The sequence below is a fragment of the Cynocephalus volans genome, chromosome 11 (assembly GCF_027409185.1).
Source record: "Cynocephalus volans isolate mCynVol1 chromosome 11, mCynVol1.pri, whole genome shotgun sequence".
Taxonomy (NCBI): domain Eukaryota; kingdom Metazoa; phylum Chordata; class Mammalia; order Dermoptera; family Cynocephalidae; genus Cynocephalus; species Cynocephalus volans.
In genome coordinates, this window is record NC_084470.1 from 45,202,664 (window position 1) to 45,221,213 (window position 18,550).

At 36.4% G+C, this 18,550-nt stretch overlaps 1 protein-coding gene and 1 pseudogene across 1 annotated transcript in view; one reads left to right on the forward strand and one right to left on the reverse strand.

Annotated features, from left to right (window-relative positions):
• FBXL2 (F-box and leucine rich repeat protein 2) overlaps positions 1-18,550 on the forward strand; it is a 100,794-nt gene that overhangs the window by 46,547 nt on the left and 35,697 nt on the right. The gene's annotated exons all lie outside the window — the stretch shown is intronic.
• On the reverse strand, positions 15,352-18,199 carry LOC134390838 (cytoskeleton-associated protein 2-like; annotated as a pseudogene).

Below are 18,550 nucleotides of genomic sequence, written 5' to 3' on the forward strand. Positions count from 1 at the left end.
TATCCAAGTGACATAAATGCATGTGTGTACCAAAAGGTGTGCACAAGAATATTCACAACAGTTTTGTTCATACTAGCAAAAAGTTAGAAGCAACTCAAATGTCATTTAACCACAAAATGGAAAAATAAATGGTAGTAGTATTCATTAATGGAATACTACAGGGCAATACAAAAGTATGAACTGCTGCAACAGCATGGATAAATTTAAGAATTATACGTGAAAGAAATAAAACGAGACTACATAGTGTTTGATTCCATTTATGTGAAGTACAACAGCAGGCAATCAGAAATTAATCTACAGTAATGAAGTGAGAATAGTGTTTACTTCTGGGGTTTGTGTGTGTGTGTATTTTGTTTATGAGGTATGTAAAGGGGCAAAAAGGAGCCTTCTGGGATTGAACATGTTCTACATGGTGAATAGGGTAGTGGTTTTGTAGGTATGTGCATGTACTTTTGCACCTAGCATCTGTACCCTTTAGTAGATGTATGTTATACCTCAATAAAAAATAATGTGTGTGCATGTATGTTTTAGATTTGGCTACAGAAAATGCCTCACAGTAATGACCAATTCAGTATTATTGTGCTTCCTTAGCATCCACATTATGGTCTCAAAATATTAGTTTTCACAAAAAGAAACCACGGCTTTTTGGAGAAATGGCTGATTCTAGCACCAAGGCAGAAAATGTATGAGATGGAAGTAGAGCATCCCATTTTACAAGACAGCAAGTAAACTGAGAGTCGTGTCAAAGGTTCTCAGGAACCAACTTGAAGAGATTCCCACTGGCCAAAAATGGGTCATTTCAAAGAGAAAGAAGGAAGCATTTAAATTGACTTTCCTATACAAACTGTACCAATAGGTAAACTAATAGTAGATGAGATTTCTCTTTACTGAAGTATTCCAGGTAATAAGTGAAAGAAGAATTATTTAGTTGAATGTCACCATTTACAACCCTTAATGAATTAATAGATCTGGATATTGAGTATCAATGCTTCCTATCACAAAAAAAGAAATGACCAAATATTATGTGCCTACTGATGAAAAACACACCATTTATGAAGAAGTCTTGCTCAAACAAAAAAGTCAAACCTGAAATGATGGATTGTGTAGATCGAACTACCAGTTTACAGAAAATATGGAGGCCAGGGGAATAATGTTAAACCACATTAACAGGGGTACAGTAAATAAAATCCAGACAGTCAGAAACTACAGGACTAATGATCTGGTTTCTCCAAAAAAACAAGTTTTATAGAGGAGAAAGAAGGGATGAAAGGGATAACTGTAGAGTAAAAGACTTAAAAACACAAAAGAGAACCAAGAGCTATAATGTTTAGAGGTGTACAATTGAATGATAAAACTCTACAAAAAAGAAGGACGTGATGATCATAAAGTGTTAGGATGGTGGCTACTCCTAGAAGAAATCCTGGAGGGTGTTGTGATTAGAATGGGTCATATGGAGGGCTCTGGGGTTGCTGACAAAGTTCTATTTCTGGACCTCGGTGGTGGTAATAAAGGGGTTTGCCTTATAATTCATTAGGCTGTACATTTCATTTATGCAGTTTTCTGTATATGCATTATATTGCAAATAGAAAGGTTTGAAATATATTTCAAATTTTAAAGCTTATGAATGATAAAAAGAAAAACCAAACATTCATTAAAGACTGATTTTTAGCAAATTATTCTGCTTCTGTCACTCTCATAAATCACTTTTAACGAAAGTTCCTCAATTCTGAAAAAAAAAATTAGTTTCTAATAATATTATCATTTGCTACGGAGCTTATTTTAAATTCTGAACCCACACTGTAATCATTTTTTGCTTTTAGGTACTCATGATGAGTAGTAAACCCCTGACAATTCTTTTAGATATTTCCTTTCCCATATTCCAAATGCAGAATAATAAATTATTATGATTTATTTATAGCCATTAGGTTCTTGCAAAATAAATATAGTTTCCTAATATTTTTCAGTCATTCATTTTCTCATGCATCTTATAATTCATGGTTTTGCAGGTACTCATGAAGTAGCATAGTATTTACAACAGGTATATTACATGCATTTTTTACTTAATGTTATTGTCAGACTACAATGGGCCTATCAGGATATAAGTCAAAATAATCATCACAAATTGAATAGCATCTGTATTTAAACCTATGGAATGTGGGTCTCCACTTGTACTCTTGCCCTGGGACCTGCAAATCTTACGGATGGATCTACCCTGTATTACTGTTGCTACACATCATTTTTCCAGATATGCTAGCCAATGAAATAAGATAAGAAATATAAGCATTTAAAAAGAACAGTTATTGATTATTGAGACAATATGTCCTTCTACATAGAAATATCAAGAGAACCAATGAATACAATATCAGAACTAATAAGAGTATGGTAATATTATTGGATATAAGATTAATATCCGAAAATCAGTTGCAGTTTTATACATGTATTAGAAAAATAGGTACAAAAACAGATAACACTCACGATAGCCAAAAAAAAAAAAAAAAAAAAGCTATAAAATATCCAGTAATAAACTGAATAAAAATATGGCTTTATGGAAAAAAATTGTAATATTTTCTGAAAGACTAAAACAAGATGTGAATAAAAGTCAAGGTAGACCACATTTGTGGATGTAAAGACTCAACACTGTAAACATGTCTGTTCTCTTCAGAGTAATCTTTGAGTTTCATGTAATTTCAGTTAAAATCCCAGGAGGAGGTTTTGGATAATTTGACAAATTGATTTTAATATTTGTGTATAATAGTGAAGATGCCCATATAGCTAATATAGTTTTGAAGAAGAAGCTCAAATTGGGTGGTCTTATCCTTTTGCATAGTAATGTATATTATAAAGCTGTGGTAATTATAATGGTTCTATATTGAAACAGCACAATCGAAAAGAATAAATAATGTAGTAACAGATTCATACACACATGGATACTCAATATAGGACTGAGGTAGAATCGTATATCAATTCAAAAACAAATTCCAAACGGATTGAAAACCAAAAATGTGATTAATAAAATTGTACACTATTAAAAGAGAAAAAAAAGTAAAGCTGAAAATCAGTTATTTGAGCAACAATTTTTAGAGCTTGGAAAGAAAGAATTTAAAACTAAAGTAGTAGGAAAGAAAATTGGACAGAAATCAATGAAATACAAAACAAGATTAATGAAGCCCAAAATCGTTCTTTGAAAAGACTAATAAAATTGATAAATTTTTGCTAACACTGATAAAGAAAAAAGAGAAGGCACAAATTACTAATATCAGAAATGAAAAGGGGACGTCACTGTAAATTCTACAGAATTACTAACACTGACACCAAAAGAAACAGAAAATCTGAAGATTCCTATATCAGTTAAAGAAATTAAATTCACAAAGCAATTTTCATGCCCAGGTGGCTTCACTTGTGAATTCTTTCAGATGTTTAAGGAAGAAATAATGTCAGTCCTATGCTAACTCCTCCCAGAAAATAGAAAAAGAACATTTATTGTATTAATTTTCTATGGCCGCTTTAACAAATGATCAAAAATTGGGTGACTTCAGAGCTCTGGAGACCAGAGTCTGAAATCCAAGTGTGAGCAGGGCCACACTGCTTTTGAAGGCTGTAGGGGAGAATCCATTCTTTGCCTCTCCTAGCTTCTGGTGGCTGTCACCATTCTGTGACTTGTGGATGCATCACTGCATCTCTTCCTCTGTGGTCACATTGTTCTTCCTCTTCTTTCTGTGTCAAATCATTCTGTTTCACTCTTACTCATCATTGGATTAGAGCCCTCCTGGATAGGTTCTGGTGGTTAGGCCGTGGATATAACTTTTCTTTTTTGGGGGGGGGCATCATTCAACCCACTACATTTACTAATTTGTTTTTTGAGACTAGAACTAATTCTGATATCAAAACGTATCAGAACATCATGAGTACAAGAAAGGAAATCTGCAGACCAATCTCTCTTGCGAATATAATGCAGAAATCCTAAACAATATACAATATATACATACCATCAATCAATGATACCTAATTGACATTTATAAAATGCTTTATCCAACAATAAAAGAACACACATTCTGCTCGAGGTCTCATGGAACATTTACCAAGATAGGCTACATTCTGGGACATAAAACATTAACATACTTAAAAGAATACCATACAAAGTATTCTTTCAGACCACAATGAAATTAAAGTAGAAGTCAGTAACAGATAACTGAAAATCCTAAAATATTTGGATATTAAACAACACACTTCTAAATAACACATGGGTCAAGGAAGAAGTCTCAAGAGAAATTTTAAAATGTTTTTAACTAAAAGAATGAAAGTACAACTTATCCGAAATTGAGGAAAGTAGTGCATAGAAGGAAATTTACTGCATTGAATGTGTATATTAGAAAAAGAGATCCAAAGTCAACAATCTAAGCTTTTATTTTAGAACATTGGAGAAGGAAGAGCAATAGAAGTCTACAGCAAGCCAAAGAAAGAACATTATAAAAATTAGAGAAGAGTCAGAGTGTTAGCTAACAGTATAAAGCCCTCCAAACTGAGAAGCTATCCTGAGACCAAAGAATGAAGCAGGCAACTTTGTACAGTTTACAAGGAGTTTATTATTATTATTGATGGGTGGTTATTTACAGGAAATGGATCTGGTGGACTGTTGATCCCAGTGCTGTGCAGTGCTTTCTCTGCAACCCTGGGGGTGTGGTGGAGGAAAGGAGTTGAAGCTTATAAGGGACTTAGGAACAAAAGTGGAGCTATGCCAAAGAGAGAAAGGCTGTAGACGTGGAAGATTCCCAGGCATCTTGCAGCCTCCCGTTGCTTATCTTTGGGGTTGCTGGCCTATTCCCCTTATCTTACACAAACATAGCATTTTGTTACTTTCCTTTCCTTTGTTGCTAAGCAACCTGATAGGGGAAAGATGGTAACTATTGAAGCCAGAGCTTCAAAGCCCAGGAGGATGGAGTGAGTTGTGACAGCATTCTTATAAGCAGAAATCAAGGAATTTGAAAATAGAGAAAAATCAATGAAACCAAAAGCTGGTTCTTCAAAAAGATTAATAATGTTGACAAACTTTAGTCAGAGTAACCAAGATGACAGAGAGAAGTACCAATATCAGAAATGAAAGAGGTCATCACTGTTGATCACATGGGCGTTAAAAGGATAATAAAGGAATATTGTGAACAACTCTATGTCCAGAAATTTGGTAACTTTGATGAAAAGGACTAATATCTTGAAAGACAAACTACCAAAACCTTACACAAAAAGAAACAGATAAACTATTAGACATATCTGTTAAATAAATTTAATCAATAATTAATAATCTTCCAAAACAAAGAACCAGACCCAGATAGTTTCATTGGTGAATTCTACCAAACATTTAAGAAAGAAATGATACCAATTTACTTTAATGTCATCCAAAAAATAGAAGCAGAGCACTTCTATTCTGTGAGCTCAACATTACCCTGTTAGGAAAATAGAATAATTTAATCAGGCCCCCTTGCCTTGGGTCTGGTTGGGGGTGATGTGGCACATTCTTTGTAAATAAGTTGTGTGCTCATGGGTGGCGCCACCACTTGGCTGGTGTGGACTGCCTCAGGCATCTGCCCCGCACGGCCATGCTCTCCAACCTATGGCTTCCAAGGACCTGTTTGTCAGTTACGTAGCTCATAGACCTGTGTATGAAGGGTGTGACCCAGCCTGTGAACTGGGCTTGAGGGGTCTGTGAGCACCAGACCCAGCCCTAGTTCGACATACCCTAATACAAAGATCAGATAAAAGTATTACAAAAACAGGAAAAGTCAAGACCTACATCTCTCATGAAAATAGGTAAAAAAATCTGGTACAAAATATTAGCAAATGTAATTCAGCAATATATAAAATAATTGTACACCACCACCAAGCAGGATTTATTTCAGGTATGCAAGGATGCTTCAACATTAAAAAAATTAATGTAGGGCTGGCCCGTGGCTCACTTGGGAGAGTGTGGTGCTGATAACACCAAGGCCAAGGGTTCAGATCCCTATATAGGGATGGCCAGTTAGCTCACTTGGGGGAGAGTGGTGCTGACAACACCAAGTCAAGGGCTAAGATCCCCTTACTGGTCATCTTAAAAAAAAAAAAAATCAATGTAATCTATTACATCAGCAGACTAAAGAAGAAAAAAATCATACAGTCATATGTATCAATAAATGCCGAAGAAACATTTGACAAATTCTGACCCCCCATTCATGATAAAAACACTCATCAGACTAGTAATAGAGAGTACATTCCTCAGCTTGATAAAGGACATTTACAGAAAACTTACAGCTAACATCAGAGTTATTGATGAGAAACTAGATGCTTTCTCCCTGAGACTGAAAACAAGAAAAATATGTTCCCTGTCACCACTCCTATTCATTAGAGTACTGTAAGTCTTAGCTAATGCATAAGACAAGAAAAGGAAAGGAAAGGTATACATTGGAAGGAAAAGATAAAACTGGCTTTACTTGGCAGGTGACATGATTCTCCATCTTCAAAGAACTGATCAAACAAAAAACCTCCTGCAGCTAATAAACAATTATAGCATGGTTACAGGATACAAGATTAATATGCAAAAGTTAATTTTCTGTATAGCAGCAGTGTACTATTGGAATCTGAAACTTAAAACAGTGCCATTTACATTATTAAAAAAATAAAATACCAAGTATAACTCTTAACAAAATTTTGTAAAATCTATATGAGGAAAACTACAAAGCTCCAGTGAAAGAAATCAATGAAGATGTTAATAAATGGAGAGATTATATATTGATGGATAGGAAAACTCAATAGTGTTGAGATGTTAATTTTTCCCAGCTTGAGCTGTAGCTTCACCACAACCAATCAAAATCAAAATACTGCCAAGTTATTTTGCAGATATTGGCAAGCTGATTCTAAAATTAATATGGAAAAGCAAAACAAAATGAAAAAACCAGAAAAGCCAGCACAATCCTGAAGAAGAACAAAGTCAGAGGATTGACACTACTTGACTTTAAGACTTAGTAAAAAGTTATTGTAATGAAGTCACGTGGTGTTGGTGAAAGAATAATAGACAAATGGATCAATGGAACAGAGTAGAGAGCCTAGAAACAGAGTTGCACGAATATAGTCAACTGATCTTTTTTTTTTTTTTTTTAAAAAAAGATGACCGGTAAGGGGATCATAACCCTTGACTTGGTGTTGTCAGCACCATGCTCACCCAGTGAGCAACCGGCCATCCCTATATAGGATCCGAACCCGTGGCCCTGGTGTTATCAGCACCACACTCTCCCGAGTGAGCCACGGGCCGGCCCGTGATCTTTGATAAAGGAACAAAAGCAATTCAATGAAGAAAGTATATTTTTTTCAACAAATGGTGTTGGAACAATTGGACATCTACAGGTAAAAAAAAAAAAATGTAGACACAGACCTTACACCATTCACAAAAATCAACTCAAAATGGATCATATACCTAAATGTAAAACATAAAACTTCTAGAAGAAAGCATAGGAGAAAATCTAGGTGACGTTGGATTTGGCAATGAGGTTTCAGATATAACATCAAAAGCACTATCAATGAAAGAAAAAATTGACAAGCTGGATTTTATTAAAATTAAAAACTTCTCCTCTGAGAAAGACACTGTTGAGAGAATGAAAGGGCAAGACTGGGAGAAAATATTTGCCAAACATATCTAATAAAGGACTGGTGTCCAGCATATATAAAGAACTCTTAAAACTCAACAGTAAAAAGACAACACAAATTTTAAAATGGGCCAAAGCTCTCTCTATCTCGGCTCTCTGCTTCCACTATCTTGTAATGTGAGGGATCACTGTCACCACCACCAAGACCTTCAGCAGCTGTGTTCCCTGTACATTGGACTACCTAACCTCAGAAACTTTTCCTAACCAAAGGCACATCCCTTCCCTTGATAATCAGCATCGAGAATGCCTAGCCCTTCCAGGAAGATGCCACCCCTAACTCTAGGGGAGGTGGAAGCTCTGTAGAGACCACATACCCTGTGGGGGTAGGGAGTTGCTGTCACGTGTGATCCAGCAGCATGTGGGCTTCTCCACTGCCACCCAGCTCCATCCCAAGCCTGGCCCAGTGCGCATGGAGCAGGGAGACGTCCAGCAGGGAGGTGGAAGCTCAGCAGAGACCACACACCCTGCAGTACTGCCTTGTGAACCAGCAGCCCGGCCGAGTCCAAGCTGACCAGAAAGGTGGCTCCCCGGAGAGGCCCAAGACCCGAGGCAACCACACACACAAGGCACTAGTGGCCAACTGAGCAGTCACTGAGGTAGCCATACCAAATTGGCAACCCCAGCAACATCTTAGTCAGACAATAGTGTCAAACCTGTGGACTGTGAAACCGCCTGCCACAATGAATAAACATCAAAGAAAAGATACCAGAAATACGAAAAATCAGGAAAGTACACCACCAAAGGGGAATAACTCTCAAGCTCTAGATCCTATAGAACAAGAAGCCCTTGAAATGTCTGACAAGGAATTTCGAGTGATAATTCTAAGGAAACTGAATGAGATAAAAGAAAACTCAGTGGGACAACATGATGAAACGAGGAAAAGTATACAGGACCTGAAAGAAGAATGTGCAAGGAACTCAATGCCCTGAAAAAAAATGTAGCAGAGCATGCCGAATTGAAGAATTTATTCAGCGAAATAAAAAAGACAAAGGAGAGTTTAACCAGCAGGCTTGTCGAAGTTGAAGAGAGAACCTCTGAACTTGAAGATGGGCTGTTTCAAATAACACAGGCAGACAAAAAAGAAAGAAAGAAAAGAAAAGAAAAAAGTATCAAAGGCATTGAAGAAAATCTGAGAGAGATATCAGACAACCTTAAGCGCTCAAATATCCGAGTCATGGGTATTCCAGAAGGGGAGGAAAAAGGAGATTGCATTGAAAACATATTCAAAAAAATAGTGGCAGAAAACTTCCCAGGTATAGGAAAAATCACAGATCTTTAGATCCAGGAAGCTCAACGATCTCCAAACGTATTCAACCCAAAAAGGTCTTCTCCAAGACATGCTATAGTCAAATTGGCAAAACTCAAAGACAAAGAGAGAATCTTAAAAGCTGCAAGAGAGAAGCATCAAATCACCTGTAAGAGAGCCCCAATCAGACTAACATCAGACTTTTCATCACAAACTCTAAAAGCCAGAAAGGAATGGGATGATATATTCAAAATACTAAAAGACAGAGATTGCCAGCCAAGAATACACTACCCGGCAAGGCTGTTCTTCTGAAATGAAGGGCAAATAGTATATTTCTCAGACAAACAAAAACTGCGGGAGTTCACCACCACATGACCACCCTTACAAGAAATCCTCAAGGGAGTACTGGGTTTGGTTCCTGAAAAATAACTACCACTGCCATAAAAACCCAAGAAAAATCAAAACCCACTAGTATAATAAAAATGGCATTCATGAAGAGAAAACAAACAAACAAAAGGACTATCTACAACCCAAGGAACCAACAAACACAGAAAACAAACAGTAAATCAGAAAGCAAGGAACAAAAGACACCTAAGACAACCAAACAATACTCAATAAAATGCTAGGAATAAATCAACACTTTTCAGTAACAACTCTTAATGTAAAAGGCTTAAATTCCCCAATCAAAAGACGCAGACTGGATGACTGGATTAAAAAGGAGGACCCAACTATATGCTGCCTTCAAGAGACCCACCTCACCCATAAAGACTCATATAGACTAAGAGTAAAAGGATGGAAAAAGACTTACCATGCAAACAGAAAAGAAAAATGAGCTGGAGTAGCTATTCTTATATCTGATAAAATAGACTTTAAACTAAAAACCATAAAAAGAGACAATGAGGGACACTGCATAATGATAAAAGGATTGATCCATCAAGAAGACATAACAATCGTAAATATATACGCACCCAATGTTGGAGCAGCCAGATTTATAAAACAAACTCTGTTAGACCTAAAGAAGGAAATAGACACTAATACCATAAAAGCAGGGGACCTGAACACCACACTGTCAATATTGGACAGATCATCTAGGCAGAGAATCAGCAGAGAAACACAAGATCTAAACAAGACTCTAGAGCAATTGGACTTAGCAGATATCTACAGAACATTCCGTTCACAACCTCAGAATATTCATTCTTCTCATCAGCACATGGATCATTCTCCAGGACAGATCACATGTTAGGTCACAAATCAAGTCTCAACAAATTCAAAAAAATTGGAATTATCCCATGTATTTTCTCAGACCACAATGGATTAAAATTAGAAATCAATAACAAATGAAATTCCGGAAACTATACAAACATATGGAAATTAAACAGCATTCTACTTAGTAACATATGTGTCCAAGAAGAAATCAAGCAGGACATCAAAAAATTTATTGAAACTAATGAAAATAATGATACATCATACCAAAACCTGTGGGATACAGCAAAAGCAATACTAAGGGGGAAATTTATCGCATTAAATGCTCACTTCAGAGGAATGGAAAGATGGCAAGTGAACAACCTAACACTTCACCTTAAAGAACTAGAAAAACAAGAACAATCCAAACCTAAAGTTAGCAGACGGAAAGAAAGCATTATGATCAGAGCAGAATTTAATGAAATTGAAACCCAAAAAACAATACAAAAGATCAATGAATCAAAAAGTTGGTTTTTTGAAAAGATAAATAAAATTGACAAACCATAAGCATGGCTAACAAAAAAAAAAAGAAGAGAAGATTCAAATAACAAAAATTAGAAATGAAAAAGGTGATATTACAGCTGATTCATCTGAAATACAAGGAATCATTCGAGGCTACTATAAACAGCTATATGCCAACAAATTTGAAAATCTGGAGGAAATGGATAAATTTTTGGACACACACACAATCTCCCAAAACTGAGCCATGAAGATGTAGAATATCTGAACAGACCAATAACAATAAAGGAGATTGAAGCTGTTATCAGAAGGCTCCCAACAAAGAAAAGCCCAGGACCAGATGGATTCACAGCAGAATTTTACCAAACACTCAAAGAGGAATTGACACCGATTCTTTACAAACTATTCCAAAAGGTTGAAACAGACGCAAATCTCCCAAACTCATGCTATGAAGCAAACATCATCCTGATACCAAAACCAGGTAAAGATACAAACAAAAAAGAAAACTACAGGCCGATATCCTTGATGAATATAGATGCAAAAATCCTCACTAAAATACTAGCTAACAGAATACAGCAACTCATACAAAAAATTATTCACCATGATCAAGTGGGATTCATCCCAGGGATGCAAGGTTGGTTCAACATATGCAAATCAATAAATGTGATACACCATATTAATAAAATCAAACACAAGGACCATATGGTCATCTCAATAGATGCTGAAAAAGCATTTGATAAAATTCAACATTCATTCATGACAAGGACCCTCTATAAGTTAGGTATAGATGGAAAGTATCTCAACATAATTAAAGCTGTATATGATAAACCCACTGCCAATATCATCCTGAATGGGGAAAAGCTGAAAGCTTTTCCTTTAAGAACAGGAACTAGACAAGGATGCCCACTCTCACCACTCCTATTCAACATAGTGTTGGAAGTACTAGCCAGAGCAATCAGAGAAGAGAAGGAAATAAAGGGCATCCAGATTGGAATAGATGAAGTCAAACTGTCCCTGTTTGCAGATGACATGATCCTATATATCGAACAGCCTAAAGCCTGTACAAAAAAACTCTTGGAGTTGATAAATGATTTCAGCACAGTAGCAGGATACAAAATCAACTCACAAAAATCAGTAACATTTCTATTCTCCAATAGTGAACATGCGGAAAGAGAAATCAAGAAAGCTTGCCCATTTACAATAGCCACCAAAATAATTTTTGATATTATATGAGAACTACAAACCACTGCTGAGAGAAATTAGAGAGAATACAAGAAGATGGAAAGATATCCCATGCTCTTGGATTGGAAGAATAGACATAGTGAAAATGTCCATACTACCCAAAGTGATATACAAATTCAATGCAATCCCCATCAAAATTGCAATGACATTTTTCTCAGATATGGAAAGTACTATGCAAACATTTATATGGAATAAAGAAAGACCATGCATAGCCAAAGCAACGCTGAGCAAAAAAAAAATAAAGCTGGAGGCATAACACTACCTGACTTTAAACTATACTACAAAGGTATAATAACCAAAACAGTATGGTACTGGCATAAAAACAGACACACTGATCAATGGAATAGAATAGAGAATCCAGAAATCACCAACAAACCTACAGCTATCTGATCTTTGACAAAGGCACCAAGCTTATGCACTGGGGAAGAGACTACCTCTTCAGCAAATGGTGCTGGGAGAACTGGATATCAATATGCAGGAGAATGAAACTAGACCCATACCTCTCACCATACACTAAAGTCAATTCAAAATGGATTAAAGAATTAAATATACATCCTGAAACAATAAAATTTCTTAAAGAAAACATAGGAGAAACACTTCAGGAAGTCGACTAGACACAGACTTCATGAATGTGACCCCAAAAGCATGGGCAACCAAAGGAAAAATAAACAAATGGGATTATATCAAACTGAAAAGCTTCTTCACAGCAAAGAAGCAATTAACAGAGTTAAAGGACAGCCAACAGAGTGGGAGAAAATATTTTCAAAATACACATCTGACAAAGGATGTATCCAACAAGGAACTCAAACAACTTTACAAGAAAAAAACAAGCAACCCAATTAAAAAATGGGCAAAAGAGCTAAGTAGGCATTTCTCTAAGGAAGATATACATATGGCCAACAGACATATGAAAAAATGCACAACATCACTCAGCATTCGGGAAATGCAAATCAAAACCACACTGAGATACCATCTCACCCCAGTTAGGATGGCTAAAATCCAAAAGACTCTGAACGATAAATGCTGGCGAGGTTGTGGAGAAAAAGTAAGTCTCATACATTGTTGGTGGGACTGCAAAATGGTGCAGCTTCTATGGAAAATGGTATGGAGGTTCCTCAAACAATGGCAGATAGATCTACCATATGACCCAGCTATCCCACTGCTGGGAATATACCCAGAGGAATGGAAATCATCAAGTCGAAGGTATACCTGTTCCCCAGTGTTCATCGCAGCACTCTTTACAATAGCCAAGAGTTGGAACCAGCCCAAATGTCCATCATCGGATGAGTGGATATGGAAAATGTGGTGTATCTACACAATGGAATACTACTCAGCTATAAAAAAGAATGAAATACTGTCATTTGCAACAGCATGGATGGACCTAGATAGAATTATATTAAGTGAAACAAGTCAGGCACAGAAAGAGAAATACCACATGTTCTCACTGAATGGTGGGAGCTAAAAATAAATAAATTCACACACACACACACACACACAAAAACTGGGGTGGTGGTGGGAGAAGACATAACAATTGCAATTACTTGAAGTTGATACGACAAGTGAACAGAAAGGACATTGTTGGGAGGGCGGGGGGTCAGGTAGGGGGGAGGGAGGTTTCGATAATGGGCTGCTATAATCAGCCATATTGTATATCGACAAAATAAAATTTAAAAAAGAAAAGAAAAAAATGGGCAAAATATCTGAACAAACATCTCACTAAAGATATACAGATGGCAAATAAGTATATGAAAAGATGCTTAATATCATACGTCACTAGGGAATTGAAATTTTAAACAGTGAAATACCGCTGTATACCTATTAGAATGGCTAAAATGAAAAAATCTAATAATACAAAGTGACAAGATGGAGACCAACAGGAGCTCATTCATTGCTGGTAGGGATTCAAAATGGTACAGCCATTTTGGAAGACAGTTTGGCAGTTTCTTACAAAGGTAAACATAAACTTGTCATAGAATCTAGCAATCACACTCCTAGGTATTTATCCAAATGAATAGAAAATTTATAGCCATACAAAAACTGCACACAAATATTTCTAGTAGAATTATTCATAATCACTCCAAACTGGAAGCAACCAACATGTCCTGCAATAACAGGTGAGTAGACAAACTGGTACATCCACGCAATGGAATGTTGCTCAGTGATGAAAAGCAATAAGCTATGTCATGAAAAGACTAAGAGGAACCTTAAATGCATATTGCTAAGTAAAAGAAGCCAGTATGAACAGCTATTCTGGTTATGTGACATTCTGGAAAAGACAAAACTCTAGAGACATTAAAAAGATCAGTGGTTGCAGGGGTTCATGAGGAGGAACAGAGGGATGAATAGGTGAAGCACAGGTGATTTTTAGGGTGGTAAACTATTGTATGTGGTACTGTAATGGTGGATACATGACGTCATGCATTTGGCAAAACCCAAATTGAACTAACCGTATAATATAAAAAGTGAATTATTTTTCTAGGAACAAACAAAAATTTAATGGTTTTGTTTGTTTGTTTCTCTTAGATAGTACTTAAATATTAAGAAAGCTAAATTTTAAAATATGTTGACTAGGTTTTTCTATACATTATGTTTACATACTGACTCTGATTTTACATTTCTAAGTGCAGTTGCCCAGGAAGAAGAGAAAGCAATCTACAATAGTGTCTTGGACTTGCACTGCCTTTTCAGGCCAGCTGTCCCCTAGCAGAGCAAAGAATTGAAGTGAGGAAGCAAGACCCCGCTCCCCAACCCTCTCCCCTGTCCCCTTTTGTTTTTACTTGAAGCGTTTCTGAAGAACAAAGGCAATGTTAGGTTTGGATATAAAAAACTAAATGACTACCCCAGTTCAGGATTGTGTTTCATTTCACACCTGGCACAAAAAGGACAATAATTACCCCTCATTTACAAGGACACTGTTATGGAAGTCAGAGATGACACATAAATGTTATTTACGATCTCTGAGCAAAGACGTAGTATAGACTCATCTGTAAAATGGGGGGATTTGACCCGGCTGTCAGTCTCATCACATCCAGCCTGGCCAGCTAGTTTCAAAGCTCAGATCTTCCACGCTTTAGGGACTTCTCTGCTATGGTGAATACAGTAAGCAAAGTTCATCATCCTGTGGGACCAACCTTCTGATATAAAAAATAACTATGTTGGGAATAAAGTAGATCAATAAAGTACAAATTTATATCATACTTGTGGGATTATATTCAGTGGTTTAAAATTTATGTATACTATAAAACTGTGGCGAACTACAGTCTTAAACACGTAAACCAAAGACTTTTCCATGGGGCTATAAAATTTGAGAGTAAGTCTAGTGAATTACTTCCTAGGTTCTGAATCCATAATCTTCAATCGTGATGCCACTACATTATACATTTTTTCCCAGATCAACTGGACAAGGGCATTTCTTGTTTCATGGAGGCTCTGAAACACCTGTAAAAAGAAATCAAGAAATTATGATGCAAGGATTTATTTGAAATCTTAATGTTACCAGCAAAGCCTATTTTTACAGAATATAAAACACTCTGTTTCTTCCATTTCTAATAGCTTGTCAAGAAAAGCCACTATTAAAGTGTGTTCCTGCAACATTTCTGGGTACTGGGACACTGCTCACTCAGTCCTCAAGGAATGCCATATAGAAGTGATAAGCTTCGTGTTTTGCACTTCTGGCATTCCCTGTATTCCAGGGATTTGGGTGATCTGTAATTTGATGAACAAGATGATTATCCTGTTCTGCCTTGGTTATTTGGGGTATTGCTGTAACCTGTTCCCTCTTTTTTGGAGAAAGACAAGACTCCAGATTCCACCTTCTTGGCCAGCTCTTCCACTGATGTTATGTTATTATCAGCAACTAAAGAGTCGGAGGTAATTCCTTCTGTGTTTCTGTCTGGGTCTTGCAAAATATTAATAACTTACCGTAACTCTTGTACTTGGTGTTGCCCCGTTTTTAATGGCCTCTTTATATAGTCCAATAACATCAAAGGCACCTTTACTTGCTTTGCAGATCCAGAACTTAGCAAATTTTTCAGCCTCAGGAGTGCTGGACAATATGGTATATATTTAATTAGAAAGTACATCCCCTTCAATGAGCTGCATACATTCTGTTAGAATGTTGTTAATTTTATTGGACAATTCAAGTTCTTTCTTTTCCTCCTCTCTCTTTCAATGCTCTTGCAGAATGAAATATTCACTTTGTTTTAAGTTCCATAGGAGGCCATTTATAGATTTTCCCCTTAGATTTCTTTCATTCTCCCAGTTTTTTCCTTCGATCCTCTGCTGTTGTCTTTTTAATATTTGGATTAGTTTGGGTCCCATTTGGGACTCCACTGCTATTTACGGTTCTGACACTAGCTTGTGTTTTAGAAGCTGTCTCGTTCAGAAAATGGTTCTGGGGAAGAAGAGCTTTTTAAACTTAGAGTCCAAAGTCTGTGCTTTTTGTTGAATGCTGTTATATTAATTGCCATTTGTTCCATTTGCTCTTATGCTAGGGGTGCCTGGATGACTGAATTAAAGCTGCCAACTGTCATATTAGGCCTCTGGCTATGGCTTTTGATTTTTGTGGTCTAAAACAAGGTTGAGTGGACTTCTGATCTTGCTTGATGTTTGGATGTCTGTTGTTATATCCTCCCTGAAGCAAATTGGGGAATGACCTGGGCTTCATATGTTTTACTTTCTGTAATAGGGTATGACCCTAACTTAGTTTCATTTGGTCTTTCGTATTTACCCTTGTTAACCATTGTATCCTTTATGTCCTTGACCACCAGTCTCTTTGATGCCTGAGTCTTATGAGGGTCTGAATAAAGCAAGAGGGAACTGTCCTTAGGGGGTTTTCTTCTGGTCTTTCAAGATCTGCTCCTCTAGAGAGTTGCTGTGACTTTATTGGTAGAGTTCTGATTTGTGTTTCTCCAACAAATTGTTTGTTAACTCTGTTTTTCAGCACTATTTGCTGAACTTTTGCCCAAGGCTTGTTTAGAAGCCAAACTGCTCTTGGTTTGAGGATAAGAGTTAGTTTTTGGCTTACTTAGGATACATAATTCAGAATGTGGCTTCCTCTCAAGGTCTGATAAGATTAGGGGTAAGTTCTTTTTGTTCATTTCTTTTAGAAAGCCATCCAAAATTCATTTCCAACATGGGTGCTGTCCAGATTCTGTACATTTAGCATTTCCTTGATGTGTTACCTGCTGCTTTGTAGTTTTCAATTCCTGTATATTAAGTGACCCCACAAGTTCTGACAGCTCCCCTGAAGTGGGCAATCATGCTGTTGATGACTTTTGCTGGAAGGTTTATAGTCGTCGTGAAGTCAGCCTTTGGGACCCTGCAATATTGGCTGATCTGGGCTGGTGTTTAATGCTGATGGACTTTGGAGATTTGGCAGGCAAAACAACATGGTTGGTAACATCCTTTTTGGGTCTAATAGTAGATTTAGAAGGTGGTGGATATGTGTAATTATTCTTAGCTTTTAGATAAGATTTGGTGTTTTTGGCTGTTCAGTTTTCCCTTTGCTGTTAGGTACTTCTGGAGCTTTCTCTGTCACTCTGTTCAGTGGTGGTGGACCTGGCTCCCACCATGACTCCTCTGTGACAGTTTTCCTTCCTAAAAAGTGAATTTTGACAAACTATTGAAGAAGCAGGAAAAAAAACCTATAGAAATAATCATAATCAATGATTAAAAAGTGACGGCTTTTTCTCAGACGGGAATGAGACAAAGATGTTTTTCATTACCAGTTCTATTTATCATTGTTCTAGAGAAGGTCATAGCCTCTGCAGTAAGGCAAGAAAAAGAAATAGAAAGTATAATTATTGGAAAGGAAGAAAATTGTCAATATTCACAGGTGAATTGAATTGTATGTAGAATATTATTGGAGTGAATAAGTGAATTTAGAAATGTTGCTGGATACAAGGTCAATATATGAAAATTAACTATATCTATATACTAGCAACAATCAGAAAGTGACATTTAAAATATTCCACTGTAAAAAAATAAAATAAAATAAAATATCCCACTGTAATAGTAACAACATCAAATAACTAGGGGAAAAAATCTAATTAACAATGAGCAAGTGTCTATGTGGAAACCTACAAAAATTACTGTGAGAAATTAAAGAAGTCCTAAATAAATAGTGGACTATATCATATTTCTGCATTGAATTAATATTGTAAAAATCTCAATTCTCCCCAAATTTTCTGTAAATTCAATACAATCCCAGTAAAAATTTCAGGAAGTTTTCATGTGGAAATTGATATACTGATTCTAAAATTAAATGGAAATTCAAAGGATCAATAATAAAGGTAACCTTGATAAAGAACAGAGCTGAAGAACTTACATTACCAGACATCAAGACTTATTATAAAGCTTCATAATTAAAACTAGGTCTTACTGACACAAAGATAGACAAACAGACTAATGGTACAGAATACAAAGTCCAGAAGTACATCCAGACCTACACTCACCTGTATATATTTATAGTCAGGGTACCATTGCAATACTTGCTTCATGAAGGAGAGGTTATCACATTTGAGATAGGAAACAATTTCCAGAAAAAAATGTTTTGGAGGGGCCAGAACTCAGTTTCTCACTCCTTTAGTTATTTCTGTTTTTATTGCCAGTATCCCAAGCTTTGTCATTCAGGGCATTAATTTTATTCATTGAAATGTGAGTCAGGAATTGGCTTAGGCTACAGTTTGGC